We start from the raw sequence: 15,310 nt of genomic DNA on the forward strand, positions 1-15,310 counted from the left end.
TTCAAGAATATTTTCCCAGTGAAGTGGACTGTTCTACTAATGGCTTATTGAAAGTATGCCTCTTTTCTTACATATGTAGCTAGCTGTTTATAATTCCTTAGGGCTCATCACATAGGAAGGAAAAGGCATAATATTTCTAATTGTTTTCTACACCAAGCTATTTTGGCCATATCCTTAGGTTGGGGAGAAGATGGAGTCCTAACATTTCTGGCCAAACCTTGTTTCTTCAAACAGTAAAAAAAAAAAAAAAAAATATGAAACATGCAACCTAAAGCATTTTTGTGTAGTGCTTCCAAACCAGAATAATTGGTAGGGGTGTGCAAAATGGAAAATATTTGATTTGGATTTAGCCCAATTCAGGGAAAGTGATTCAATTAGTTGATTCAGATCACTGTCCCGATTTTGATTCGGCCAAATCAGAATCTGAAGATTCAATGCTGATTTGGAGAATCAGTGATTTGGCCCTAGACACATCTTTAAATATTTTTTTCTACATACCTCAAGGTACCAGGCATGGCTCATGAATGCTGCGATGGGGTGGATGGAGTGTCCCACAGGAACGCAGGTGGGCTCCCCGCATGCTTGGCTGTGACCCCCTTCCTGTGCCCCCTGGCTTGGCGATTGGCCACAGGGGGACCTTGGGTGCCCCCCAGACCCAGGAGGCACCAGATGCCTACCCAGGGGGTGTCCCCCATATGCTTCCCAGCAGACCTGTAAGTGGATCAGAAGTGCTTCTGGTCCACTTCTGGGTCTGCTGCTAAGCATACTGGGGACCCTCCTGTGCTTCCATGTGATGCTCCAACCACCCCACCATCTCGGCATTCACAAGCCTCCTGGTACCTTGAGGTGTGTAGAAAAAACATTTAAAGATGTGTCTGTGTCTGAATCATCTAATCTTTCTGAATCGATTTAGAGAGATTAAAGGGTCACCTGATTCGATTTGGGTTCGGAGATCCGGCCACCAAATCGGGCCGAATCTTTGCTGAATCGAATCAGTGACTGAAACTTCACACAGCCCTAATAACTAGTTAATGGGGTTTTCTTTCTTTTAACATGGAAGCACGTGTAGAGCTTAAAATATACCTATGTGCTGGTATATATCCAGTCTTTAGAATGTAAAGATCAAAGTAATTTGTCAAAACAAGTGTTGTCTGTTGTCTTGCTTCAAAATGAGTATGCATTATTATTTCAATGTAACTTGTCACATCATTTGAACTATTCCTTTTTTTGCAAGCAGAGTGGACCTAAGCCAATAAACTGTACCAAATTTGGCTGCAGTCAATACATGGCATAAAAAGAAAATGCTTTGAATGGGGGGAAAATGCTACACTATTACTTCATTTTACCGATTCAGTTTTACAAAGAGAAGGGTTAAGGGTGTTTTTGTCACTTGTTTGAGGGATCTGTTTTTAAAATGTTAGCTTTGTAATGTGCAGGCAAGTTTGTGTATGTAATGTTGTGAATACTCTCTATTAATCTGCTCTTTGGATCCTGAATCCTAAGGAGTGGCTGCTAGTTGTTTCAGCAAGGTTTGATTTTGCTGTTTAACCTCTATGCCTGTTCGTGGATAACGTGCCAATCTATTCGTTGACCACAGAAACAGATCCTTTAATGACCAGCCAGCTTCTAGAAAGATTCATACCCACAGACAGCTCGAAGTCAAGAACTTTTGAAAATTGATCACGGAGTAGTCGAGAGCAATATGGCTGTGTTCCAGTTTTTACTGTTAAAGATTTGGGGAAGTCCAAAATTTTGCTGTCTTGACTGTCTTTTTGTAGCTATTCATTTCTATCACCTGGGGTTACTGGTACCATGAATAGGGCAGTGCCTGAGCGGTACTTCTTTTGAAACAGACATCCATAAATACCATGAGGACATAGACCTGTTCACTGAATACAATGAAAAATGTTATTTTCTCAGATTGCCTCCAGATGTCCTTTTGTGGGCAGGTAAGTACAAACAGCAGGCTGACAGCCAAGCCAGGTTTTTGTGCAAGACTCGGTGCCATAGTAAGTATGCCAGCCTTACATGGGGAACAGGCCTGCAAAACAAATGTGCTAAAGCTTGAAATGTATGCATCTTCTAACAGCCCTATTAGTTGTGTGTATGAAGAAAAACATAGATGTGGCCACACAGACTTGGGCTAATCATCTGTCAACTTCAAGAACACATCTGCTGGATCAGTACTGCTTGCTTCATTCAGAAAAGGTACAGAAAAACATGTGGAAATGATGGTACTTATAGGGGAATCTTCCTTCTGGAAGCTAGCTTGGGATTTTAAGAGTGAGCATTTATATCCTTTGTATCCTTTGTAAAACCTGGGAGCAATCAGAGTTCAATGCTTTTCTGGGAAAATGGAGATAATGTTCTTGAGCAGAGAGATGTGAACTGCCTTGAAAAGGAGTACATGTGGAATATGGAAGAAAACTTATAGCTGAAGTCCTCCTAGTTCTCTACTAGCCCAGAAAGTATTTCAGACTCTTAAGACGGCTAAAAATCTCTGTTGCACTGACAAAAACATGACTCTTGAAGCAATATCTCCATCTTTTATCTGGACCTATGCAGCTTACTTTTTCTAATCCCAGCTATTAAATGTAAAGCTTAGGAGGGCTTCCCAATAACTTTGCTGATACTTGGTATCCAGATGGAACTTAACCAAGAAATTAAATTCATTGATTTGGTCAAAGTATGGTGTGAGGGGTAACGGGTATCTCTATGACAGCTAGCATAATAGGACTCTCATTATTACTCTGATTTTTTTTTTTCTCCAATATTATCAGCTGTACCTGAGTGGATATCTGTTAGTCTGAATGATAGATTAAATACATTTATAGCTGACTTTTCAAGATGCTGTTATCTTTAAAAGACGTCTTTTGGAATCAGTTATACTATCTATAGCCATATGAAAACTAAGCAACTTTGTTGTGAAAAAAGACTGTTGTAGCTCCAGTAGACTTTCTGTTCTTGATGCATTCTTATTTCAGTTCATAGAATGTAATTCTCTCATCATTTTATTTTTAACCCTTGTGACACCTCTTTGGAATGGGCACAAATGTGTGTTCATAAAGCTCTATAGTATATTTGAAGATGCAAAGATTTAGAGAGATACCTGCCAGTTGTCATCTATTCATCTCATTCTATCAAAAATGGCAAGGCTTCAGAGCTGCTGTAGCAAAGGAATTAAAATGCTGTACCTGTTGGAATGCTTTTCATTTAGTAAACGGTATTTACAAATGAGTAATGGCTTCCTCTACAAGGTCCCTGGTGACATCGTGGACACTAAGGCCGTGTCCACATGTGGTGTGGACATTTGGTTTCCTGTGGACAACTAGGAGTGGTGTGGACATTTGGTTCCCTGTGGAGAACAACTGAACATGCAGTATGTGGCACTGCAGATGTATCTGCAACACCATGTATTGTGTGGCTGTGCTCATCTGGATGCAGCGTAAGATGTTTCTGAGGAAGAATTAGAGTTAGTTACTAATCTTTTAAAGAGGCATCCTTTGGTAGGCAGATGTTGGGTTCATTTACAAATGATTCCTTAAATTACAAAAAGCCTGTTCTACATGGGTGGAATATCTTTCTGCACTAGTTATATTATTACAATTTGTAATTAAAATATGTTTCATCACTTTCCTACCTCTTGCTGGTGTGTTTTAGCAATTTTGAAAGAACAGGTAGTTTAAACTGAAGAGTAGTTCTCCCATGTCGAGTCTCCACTAACAATATTAGACCAGCTCCAGTTAGTGGAGGATGATAATTTTTGTTAACAGTTTCCCTTTTCAAGTAAAGAACCTCTCACAGAGTACTTTCCATATGTGAAAATGTGGGACATATTCATATCTTCCACTGAGTGTGTCTACAATTGCGCTTTTACTACTGTTAGTGCCTCTAATGTGAGGTACTAACTGAATGTGTTAGGCTGCTCTAATGTGCAGTAGTGAAAGTTCACGCCTTTTCAGTGACACAATTCACAATAGCCTACTTTTACTGCAGGTTGGTGTATAAGCATAGTTTTTTGCCATGATGCTCTAATGCATAGTAGTGCATTTAAAGTCCATGCATAGATGTGCCCACTGTGAAGGGGAACAGCTTTGTTCAGCTGGCAAAACACATTCCTCAAATGCTGCATGAAGTGTTAGAGTGAGAACAAAGCCGGTTCTGCATGTGCAGGCGATGCAGTGGAACTGTGAGCAGACTCTCTCAGCAATCCAGCAAAATTAACGCAGCAGACTGCTCCTGAAAACTGCTAGGAGCTCAAATACAACTGCTGCTTTAGATACTTGTACAGTCCTGATACTATAGTACCTTGCACCTCATTTTCTTTAATGTACTAATCCTCACAATATTACTATTCTAGTTTTACAGATGGGGTACTGAGGAGTTCAAGGCTGCATGTGAAATCTGTAGCAAACCAAGAAATTGAACCTGAGTTGCCTGACTCCAGTGTTGTTGCCATAACTGCTAGTCTATCCTTACTCAAAGACCAGCAACAGCCCACGAGTGAATGGAAATAGGGTGGGATTATTACTTCCCTGCTGTGGGGTTCAAATACTTTTTTGTTTTTCAGGTCCTATATATTAATTTTTAGTTGACAGTGCAAAATCCATTCATCATGAAGTCATTTCTGATATGCTGACTATTTTCTACCAAGGGCTATTTCAGTGTTAAAGCTTCCTTCTCTTTCTCTCTTACCGCACATTTCTTATTATGTTGCTTTTGTCCAGGTTGACATCTTATTTTTTTTGTTCCCTTCAGTTTTGTTTTGTTTTGTTTTTACTGGTACTTGTAGTTCTTCCTGAGTTGGTCTTACCTACAGTTTTAATTAAAATGCTGTTTATTCCCTCCTCTATTTCACAGCTGTAGAATCCTACTTCCTCTACCGTAATATCTAGTATGCTGCTATTTAGCATTTGTTATATGAATAATAACTCCTAATCGGAATCAGGGTCCTATTGTGTGCAGTGCTATACAAGTATTTAAGGGCAATCCCCCTCCGCAAAGATCTTGTATCTTAACACATTTCAAAACGTATCTAATTTGACACACATTCTTATGAGTAAAAAACAGGCAGAAAAATAGGATGGTAGTAACAGCAGCATAATTCTAAGTTTGTGTAGCTTAGGTTTACTATTGTTTTTAAGCAGTATAATATAAATATTATTACTGTCTACTCGTCCTTTACCTCATCAATTACAACCTTACGTTGTGTCACCTCTGAAGAAACCACTGTGGTAATTAAGGCCAACATTTTCAAAAGTGGCTATTGATTTAGTGCCTCATATTCCACAGCATGTCGAAATTTGAGGCATTATAAAACCTTTTTTTCAGTGGGTGACTACTCTTCAAGTTCTGTAGTTGAGTCTGAGTCTGGTGTCTTCATGAGGTCTGATCTCAAGAATCCAAAAATGAACGTATGACCAATTCATTAAACTCTCTTAAATCTTGGCCCCAGTGTATTAATCTTGCAATATAGTTTCTTACGGTATCTATCCAAATACTGTACCTAGGAGCAAAAAGGTTTGATTAATTTTTTGAAGTGGGGAAAAAAACCAAAACGTGATTGAATTGTCATCCTTACTCAACACAGTTTTCCTCCATGGTGGTGGTGTAGCAGGGGAATGTGCTAGGCTGCTCCAGTTCTCGCCTTTGATCCTTCTACTAGCTATCAATCCAACTGCTAGAACAATTTTATATTCAAGTTTATTCTAGTAAATACAGTATGTTATAACAGATCTGAATTTTAGGAAAACATTTGATGAATCTGTCACTTTATTCTTATCCATTATTTTTTAAATATCTCAGAGGCAAAATATTTTGTAAAGAGTTACAAAGTAAGTTTCAAAGCTACACAAGAAAGTATCTGCAGGGTTGGAAACTAGTAAGATTTTTTTCCTCAAGCCTAAACTCCACAGAAACAATATTTTAGATAAGATTAAATGGAATTTGCTTGCAAGAGTTACTATGCCTTTCGTGAAACACTTAAACATGAAAAATTTCACATGCTATACAGATGTTTAAAAAAAACCCTGCAACAGTTAAATCTTTGTGCTCCAATTAGCCAAAATAATAATTTGGCTTGATGTATAAAATAAGTCTTTAGTTTATATTGCTTTTGGAGTTAAAAACAAAACATCCACTATTAAACTGACCAAAGACTATCCCTGACAAATTTCAGGTGGGAGGGTAGCAGGGTTCTCCCATCTTTCCTCCAAATGGTAGTGAGGGTGTCAAAACCAAGTTTGATTGGAAGCAATCTTCCACCTTTCACTTTGCACTGGTCTGTATCTCTGCTAACACACTGTGGTTCTGAAAAATCATATGCTATATTTCTCCATGACTTGGGTTGAATCTCTCATCATGGGCTAAAATCTGAGGATAGAAGTTCAGTGTTGGTGTGTTGCATGTGGTTAATGACAGATTTCAACCCTTCGGTCTGAAGAAGTGGGGTCCCAGCACAACCGCTGCAAAATTCACTCCCCAGCTATTGCAGCCTTTTGTCTTAAAAGGTTTCTTTCTTTGGTTCTGTACAGCAAATCCTCATGCTGCAAGTACCACTTAATTTTGCCAAGTCGAGCACAGCAGGATTGTTTTAGTTCCACTGTAGCAAGGGCTCCCTTCATTCTTGCATGTCCCTATAATATCAGTTACATGTGATTATCTACATTGATTTCATCCTGCATTTAAGGTGGAGCTTGCTAATATCTAAATCAATTACTTCTATTGTTTCCATAGTAACTAATGTACTTCAAAAGGAAAAAAGGCAAAGAGACACAACCTGAACAAAATATGCAATGTAAACAAGAGATGGTGCTCCTACTGGTAACACTTCAATGATGTGCATTTAGATTGACCACATTGTTCAAAAGTGCTAGAATCCCCAGTGAAAATGTTTCCAAACAAGCAACATTAAAGCCTTAATAGCAGCCCTTGCCATCAGTTGCTTTTGCTGCTTATTTTGTTCATTTTTGGTCCTTTCAAGGTCTCCCTTTTTAGAAGTACATTAGTTACCATAGAAACAATGATATAATTGGTGTGGATAATTTAAGCTCCACCTGTAAATGCAATAATACAAGGTCATTTCTGTGAACTATTTGAAAGCTATACCATGGCTTGGAGAGGGGAGATAGGAGTTTAGATATGTTTTGACACTCAAGACGTAGAAGTATTCAGTGAGATGAATCATGTTTTGTCTGTATCGTGCAAGATATTTTTTTGTCCTCTTTTAAAGCTGAGCTAGGCTCTGATTGGGTGTAGGAGAAAGGTGGGTAGTTTAATGGTGGATTATTTGACAATGAAAAACCTCTTATTTAAAAACAAACTCACTAAACTCACGTTTCTTAAAACATTGCATTTTCAATTCTCAAAATACGTACAGGCAAATTCAGTTAATTAGGTAAATTATTTAGAGATGCCACAATTTATTTGGGAATTAATCTTGATTTTTTCCCCTCAGATATTTAGCTACAACCTGTATGTGTTGTACATCTACTTTGTTGAATGCATACTTTTTATTCCTGGTGCCTAATTTGATTAGGGCTTATGTCATTATTTTAGAACAAGAGAGGTACTGGTCCTGCCAGTCAGAATCCTACTTCTAGCAGTGATCAGTAGTGGTGCTTTATACTTTGAGAAACTAGGAACCCCTATCCTAAATGCCTAGCCTTTTGGATTATGGTGTAAGTGAGGGAGACATATCAGCACAGGTTTAGGAGATGAGCATCAAAACACTTTCTAATCCTCAGTTTGCAATAAGGCAAATATCCATGAATTTCTGATATTCCCATCACTTCAAGTTTTTAGGTTCCAGCTGTCAGCATTATTAGAATTGTTGCTGGTATGAACAGGACCTCTATCATAACTAACAAACTTTTTTTTTTTTTCTGAAAGGATTATTTTGTGATAATGACTATGAAGTTACTAAACCAACTAGTAACACCTTTCTTTAGTTAATAGAAGGGTTTTACAGTTTGGTACTGTTCTCTGAATATATCATGCAGAAGTCGAATCTTTAGTGGTAGCTTTCTCTGTGACCATCCTGCCCATGTCTCCCATGAGTTTGTTGGGTTTCATCAACTGCAGCCTCACTGGTGATAATACAATTCATAGACATGAAGCGGACAGGGGGACAGTCCTAAAGATGGTTACCCTATTAATGTGACTACATGCTAACCAACTCCAAAGATAAGGACCTTGAAGTTAATCTGGAAATTAAGGGAAAGCCTCAAGTAATAGTACAATGTGCTGCTTCTCAGTGTATCTACTTTAAAAAGCATCCATGTAATGCCTGTTACTAAAACACTGACTGCAGGCTAGCCCCATCTGGAAGTGAGGTACTTCTTCCCACTGCTGTTGTATGTGCGTATAGGAAAAAACATAATTTTAGTAGGACTTAAAGATTTTGCCCACACTTGACAGTCATAAAGCATTAATCAGAGTAATCGTGTTCCTGAAAGTACCCTTCGAAAAAGTATCCCCTCTGTCATGCCAAGGATATCCATAAATAGGGTGACCGTGCATCCTAGATTGGCTGGGACAGTCCCAGATTTTGGAGGCCGGTCCTGGCCAGCTAGTGAAAATTAAAATGAGTATCATGGGTGCGGGGCAGCAAGAGCTGTGACATAGGAAGCTGTAGCAGGCAGCAAAATTGCCCTAAGAGGTTAGCTTGATTAGTGGAATGGCCATTAAAAAGACAATTGAAGAAAAAAGGGTCATTAACAGGCTACTGACTCCTTTGCTGAAGACAGAGGTGGGGCACCACTGGTATTAATGTTCAGGCAGCTGTGTCCCAGATTTCGTATTGTCCCATATGCTCTATTATAAATTCCGGGTGAAGAAGTATATTTGCTATCTGCAGAGTGGTGGTATATCAATCCACGATGTTTTGTAATGTCCCTCAGTGGTCTGACAAGGGTTGGTGACGTGTTTCTATCTGAACTTTCTTTGGAAAATTGGGGGTTTTAGTCAAAGATTTTGGGGAACAACCTGCTTCATTTTTCAACAGGAAAAGTCAACGTTTTCCACTGAGGAAGAAGCTAACCTATTTTCTGACTAGCTCTACCTAAAATGAGCAATCAAAAGAGAATAGATGGAAAGGAGGAGGTAATTAAACACAGCTGGAGTGTACTCCACTGCAAGAGTGAGCTCCTGTGCTGGTAAGGCAGCTTTTTTTTACCTGTGATTCTGGGATCTGCTGGAGAGGTTCCTAGCATGTCCAGCAAGCTCTCGCCCATAACGAGGAGGAGCTTAGCAGCTGCTTGTAAGAAAAAGCCAGCCAACTCTAAAGTTCACAACTTTCTAGCTGGTTTCTGTTTAGCTTTCATCTGAATGTGAGGCAGGCCCCTGAGATGCCTCTGAGCAAGTTGGAGTGGCTCATTCCAGTTAACTGCTATTCTAAGCTAGTGTGTTACAGGACTGTCTTGTTTTGATGCCATTTGTGTCTCGGGCTGATCAGCCCTGGATGAAATCAGGAGGTGTGTTTTTTAATCCCAAAAAGCAAGCAGTTTGCTCCCTACAGACTGAAAGTTTCAGGCAGGGGGCTTCATTCATTGGCCACACACTGGCCCATCTCCCCTCTGCCGCTACAGCGTGGGGCAGCAGTGGAGGTCAGGTGCCTGTGGCGCTGCCTAGCAGGTTGGTGCTTGATGCACCCTACGGTGTGGCCATGCACGGGAGGTGGGTCAGCAAGGACTGGGGACTCTGGAGCAGGGTAAGGCAGAGGGGCCTGGGGTGCAGGCACCTGGCTGGATGGGGGATGGGGGCAGGCAGGGGCATCTGTGCCTGTCCTGGGGGCAAGAGGAGAGGCAGCTTTGTGCTTTGCTTATCCTGAGGAAGGCTGAGGCGAGGGACCATCTGTTTGCCTCCCCCTGGCACACCTCATGCAGTGCTGCAAGCCTCGATCTCTTTGTTGGGGTCACTTCAGGTAAGGCTGGGCTGAGTCATTGCTTCCTGTTGGGGGCAGGCTCCAGCCCAGCGGGCACTGGGGGTGGGAGGATTTGTTACCTGCAGAGCAGCGCCCCTCCCAGTAATGAAGAGGAAGGGAGCTGCCATGCTGTGCCCTTGCAGCCAGTGAGCAGCCCCCCCCTCCAAGCAGTTTTCCCAGTTGGCCCTTGTGCCTGAGAAGCTACGAGACTTTGCAGGAACCAGTTGTTCCATAGCTCCTCAGCAGGGAACCCAGCACCCAGCCTTAACTGGTGTCCAGTTTCCAAGTACACAGCTGGTTCCAGGGAAACAAAATGCCTGAGAAGCAGTGAGAGTTTCTTTCAAGACAGAGCTCATTCTGCTGCTCCAGGGAGGCTCCTGCTGTTCCCAGAGAATGTCTCCGCTTCTGAGGGTGAACACAACAGAGTGAGAGACAGACAGACAGGGAAGGGGAGTGAGGTGCGTAGGGATGGAGAATATTTTTCAGCCTTATCCAGAAACTGGGGAGATTGGTACCTTGTCCTTGCTAGCTAGCTAGCTACCTAACTACTTCTTACCTATCTTGGTTAGTCTATAAGGTTTCCTCCCTTCCTCCCTCCCTCTAAGGTGCCTGTCTATCCATTCATCCCTCTCTCTGTCTATCTAATCTTCTACTTTGGTTAGTCTATAAGGTGCCTGTCTGTCTGTCCATCTACTTTGGTTAGTCTATACAATGCCAGTTTACTCTGCCTTCTGTTTGACTTCAGATTAATGTAACCAACTATGTCTCTGTCCTACCCATTCGTAAAACAAACTAGTTGGCCCCCCACACAGGTGCTGGATCTGTGGTGGCTGCTCCAGTGTTGGGCCCTGTAGGGTATAACGCTACATGCAAGCTCATGTTGAAGATAGAAGCTACCCAATCATTCTGAACTGCTTGTTTTTTAAAGAGGCAATATCCATTAGTTGTTCTTACCAGCTGCTCAGTGGGAACTTGGAGTCCCTTGGTAGCAAATATTTTGGACTGTCTCTGCACCAAAGCAGTGCATGAGAACTGGTTTGGTAGCTGCCCTAAGGAATATACCATACTTGCTTTTCTACATCATCATCTTTACATTCTTAAAATATTTGTAAAATTCTTCTGAGAAGCCCAAGGCTTAGTTTTTGGAAGATATTTAGTTCATACCTTTGTAACACCTGCAGAGGGCAGAACTATCCTACATCTTTTGTATTCATGCAACATTGCATGGTAGTGGCTTTCAGTTAAATATTGGTATGTGTTTGAACTCTAAGAATGACAACTTTCTCTTCACCATTTTTTTTTCTTGTATGGTTCTCATTTTCTCATATTTTAATGTTGCTGTATTGTCCTGTGCAACATATTTTGTCAACACTTGAACATACTTTGCAAAAGATTTAAGGCTTTTTGACAGCATTATTTAGAATAGGAAGAGTGAGTTAGTTATTTTAAGGTAACTTGATTTAATCACAAGCAACAACAACAAAAAAAGCTTAGATGATGTTACTGATTTTCTTTTAAAAAAGTGATTCAGTGATGGCTTGCTTTAGCTTTCAAAGCTGTTGTACTTAAAACTAGAAAAAAAATTGTATCTCAAATCTATATTTGGAGAACATAGTTTTTAAAATGGCAATTTCTTGTGTGCCATTAGTAGCATCATTTAGAAGGGGAGGTAAGTGGGGCACCAGCCGTGGGGATGAGTTCAGAGGGGGTGCTAAGATGTCAGCCCTCAAGGAGTTCAGGCCACCTCAGCAGCAGCTTGAGTTCAGGGAGCTTGTGCTAAGGCAGTAACAACCCATACCACCATGATAACTGCAGCAAGCAGTATGTGAGGATACGGTAAGTTCCTCCTGCCTCACCCCTCTGGCACTGTCCAGGGTACCAGCATTTCAAGTGGTCTCTGCACCATCTTAAAATAAGATATGGAAAGCATCTTACAATTCATATTAGAGTTGCATCAAAGCAACATCATGGTATTAAATGCATTTCAAATGGATGTATTATTGAATTTTCCTTTTCGATGGAACTTTTATAGGGTTTTTTTTTAAGTTAAAAAAGGATTTGGGTGGCAGCTAAACCATATGATATCTTTGCCTCCTTTTTTTTCCTTATCTTTCCACTGTAAAGTAATGATCATCATAAAGCTGAGAAGGGAGCAGGGGAAATTGGAAGCAGTTTAAGCTATTTTGGCGTGCAATGAATGCCTTAACCACTGAGCTATGGAGTCAGTCTCTCTGATCCAAGGATATTGGTTTATTTCAACAGCTTTAACAAGATATTGGGGGAAAGAGGCTGAGACTGACTGTAGCCTGGTGGTTGATGCATTTGGCTGGCATGTGGGAGACAAAGGTTTAATCTCTGCTGTAATGAATATTTGATTATTTGGGCAATGTGTTACTATTTCGACAGAAGAAACTGAATGAGACCTATTTCATAGACATTAGGGCTGGAAGGGACCTTGGAAGATCATTGAGTCCAGCCCTCTGCCCCAGGGGCAGAAAGTCAGCAGGGATCATAGGATCCCAGCAAGGTAAGCATCCAGATGTCTTTTGAAGGTGTTCAGAGTAGATGCGTGAACCACCTCCAGTGGCAATCTATTCCAAACCTTGGGGGCTCAGACAGTAAAAAAGTTCTTCCTTATGTCCAGCCTAAAATGATCATGGAGGAGTTTGGGACCATTTGACTGTGTCATCCACTGGGGCACTCTGGTGAATAGACATTCCCCCAGATCCTGGTAAGCACCCTGATAAACTTATAGCTGGCCACCAGATCGCCTCTGAGCCTGCACTTTTCCAGGCTGAAGAGTCCCATGGCTCTCAGCCTCTCTTCATAAGGTCTGCTTTCCTGACCTCTGATCATGCACGTGGCTCTCCTCTGCACCCTCTCAAGCTTCTCCATCCTTTTTGAATTGTGGAGCACAAAACTGGATGCAATACTTCAGCTGAGGCCTCACCAAGGTCGAGTACAATGGGAGAATGACGTCCTGGGATTTACTTGAGAAGCATCTGTGGATGCAAGCAACAATTTTGCTTGCTTTACTTGCAGCAGTATCACATTGTAGACTCATATTTATCTTGTGGTCAATCATGACCCCCCCCACCCAAGTCCCTTTCATCCATAGTGCTAGCCAGCGTAGCACTGCCAAGCCTATAAGGGTGCTGCAGGTTTTTCTTCCCAAGGTGGAGAACCTTGCATTTTTTCAGTGTTAAACACCATCAGTTTCTTGTTCGCCCATTTCATGAGCCTGTTAAGGTCAGCCTGAATCACCCTCCTGTCTTCAGCTGTGGATGCTTTACCCCAGAGTTTGGTGTCATCAGCCAACTTGACTAGTCTACTTCTGGTACCAATGTCCACATCATTAATAAAGATGTTGAATAGTATAGGCCCAAGGACAGAGCCTTGGGGGACCCTACTGGGGTCCATCAACCACCACCCTCTGGGTCCTACCATGGAGCCAATTGCCCAGCCAGCAGATCATGATGTGACCAAGGCCACAGTTGGCCAGTTTTTACTAGGAGGTGATCATGGGATACCAGATCGAAGGCTTTTTAAAAGTCAAGATATACGACTTTATATTCCTGAAGAGCCAGTATTTTTGCTCCAACTCAGGCAGAGTAGAGAACTTGAAACTAGGTTTTCCAAAGTCCAAATGCTAATCATTAGTCTATTTGCTATTTGGAGGTTTCCTTTCCTGCACCATATGAAGTACTATTGATTCACTTATAAAATAATGCAAGAGTAGAAAGAGCTGCATTAAGCTACCTTTACTGACCCCAAGAGAATATCACAAAAAGCTGTTCCTCTGCCAAGAGCTTTGACCTGTAGAATACTACCGGGTTCTGGTCTGCCGTATTGGCTAAGCATTTGCTATAGTAGTGGGAGAGCACAAAACATCAGGTGCTTCTCTTCAAGCACAGCCCATGTGTTCCAAAGTTTAGGGCCTTGCTATTTTGAGGCATGCCCCTTTCATGATCATGACAATGAAGTTTGAGACTCCTGGTTGATTTCATCAGGGTGAAAATGTTCCAAGGGACCTCGGCATGTCTGTCCAATAACAAGGCTATATAATCAGTTTGATGAAGCAGGCAGTCATGAAGATTAATTTCATATGATATAGCAGAATGGAGGTATGGGTGAAGATTCCACTTCTTTGATCAGATGAGGCTATTATGGATGTGACGAGTACATTTTGAAGAACAGTGCAATCTGCAAAATTATTTGGAAAGAGCTTTAAGTACAGTATATAAATTGTGTCAATAGTACTTCAGTGTTTTTAAGAGGAGTAATGGTAAAATAAATAGAAAAGGGAAAACAAACAAAAGATAAAATAATGTGGAATGAAGAGGAAAAAGTTATGTCACAGATGACCTGCTGGTCTCAGAAAAACCCTATAAATTATAGGGCTTCTTTTCTGACCCTCTCAGATGTTCTTTTTTAAAAAGAATATTAAATGAGTTTTCAGCTTATATCCATATCACTTTCACAGTTGCTCTGGGTTCTAATTAAGACTAATGAGGATTAAAAGAGAAGGTTTCACCCCACTTCCAATAAATATTTTCTGAGTGAAAGAAGCCACACTATTGAAAATCATCACCAGACCAATCTGTTCTTGAGACACTGCAGTTTTGCAAACACAGATTGTTCAGAAAAATATTTGAACTTTAAAACTGTGCTGTCTCTCTTTTGGCATGTTAAGGTGTTACTATCAGTGGTTCTAGGCAATTATGCATCAAGGTCTTCTCCAAAGTAAAATATGTATCGTATAAAAAAGTTCTTCCAGCATTCTGGTAACACAGAAATGCATACAACATCCTTGATGTATATATTTTGTCTGCTAGGTCATGCTGATGTTAGCTATGAAATTTGATCCATCTTTTAGGCAAAGCAAAATTTATAGCACATTTACTGCCTGCTAAAAGTATACAGATTATATTACGAGGGGGAGGGGGGATGAAAGCCTCTGCAGCTGAAGAGTGAGTACCATATAAAATACACATTTAAAAGTATTTTTATTGTACCCTATATAGAAGTTGGAGGGGGAAGGATGAAGAAACATTTTCTTTCCTTGGTCAGAAAACAGTCTGTTACCAATTATTCCAGCAAAAAATTGAAAACAAAGACAAAACTGTCATTTGAAAGTGTTTTGAGAGCCCTGATTGAAAGGTGACAACCAGATTTTGAGAGGGGAGGATTTTTGGAGGCAATATCTTTTATTGAGTCGACTGCATAGTTGGGAGGGATATAGACCAGTATTACAGTATGAAATACTCTTCTCAAGTATCAGTCATATCTGTGTAAACCTACTTTTCATAGTTTCTAGGGTCAGAAGGGACCTGAGCAGATTATTGGATCCGGCCCCGTGCCATGGCAGGAAAGAGTACTGGGGTCAAA

The sequence above is a fragment of the Crocodylus porosus genome, unplaced genomic scaffold, assembly GCF_001723895.1.
Source record: "Crocodylus porosus isolate Cpor-Errol unplaced genomic scaffold, CroPor_comp1, whole genome shotgun sequence".
Taxonomy (NCBI): domain Eukaryota; kingdom Metazoa; phylum Chordata; order Crocodylia; family Crocodylidae; genus Crocodylus; species Crocodylus porosus.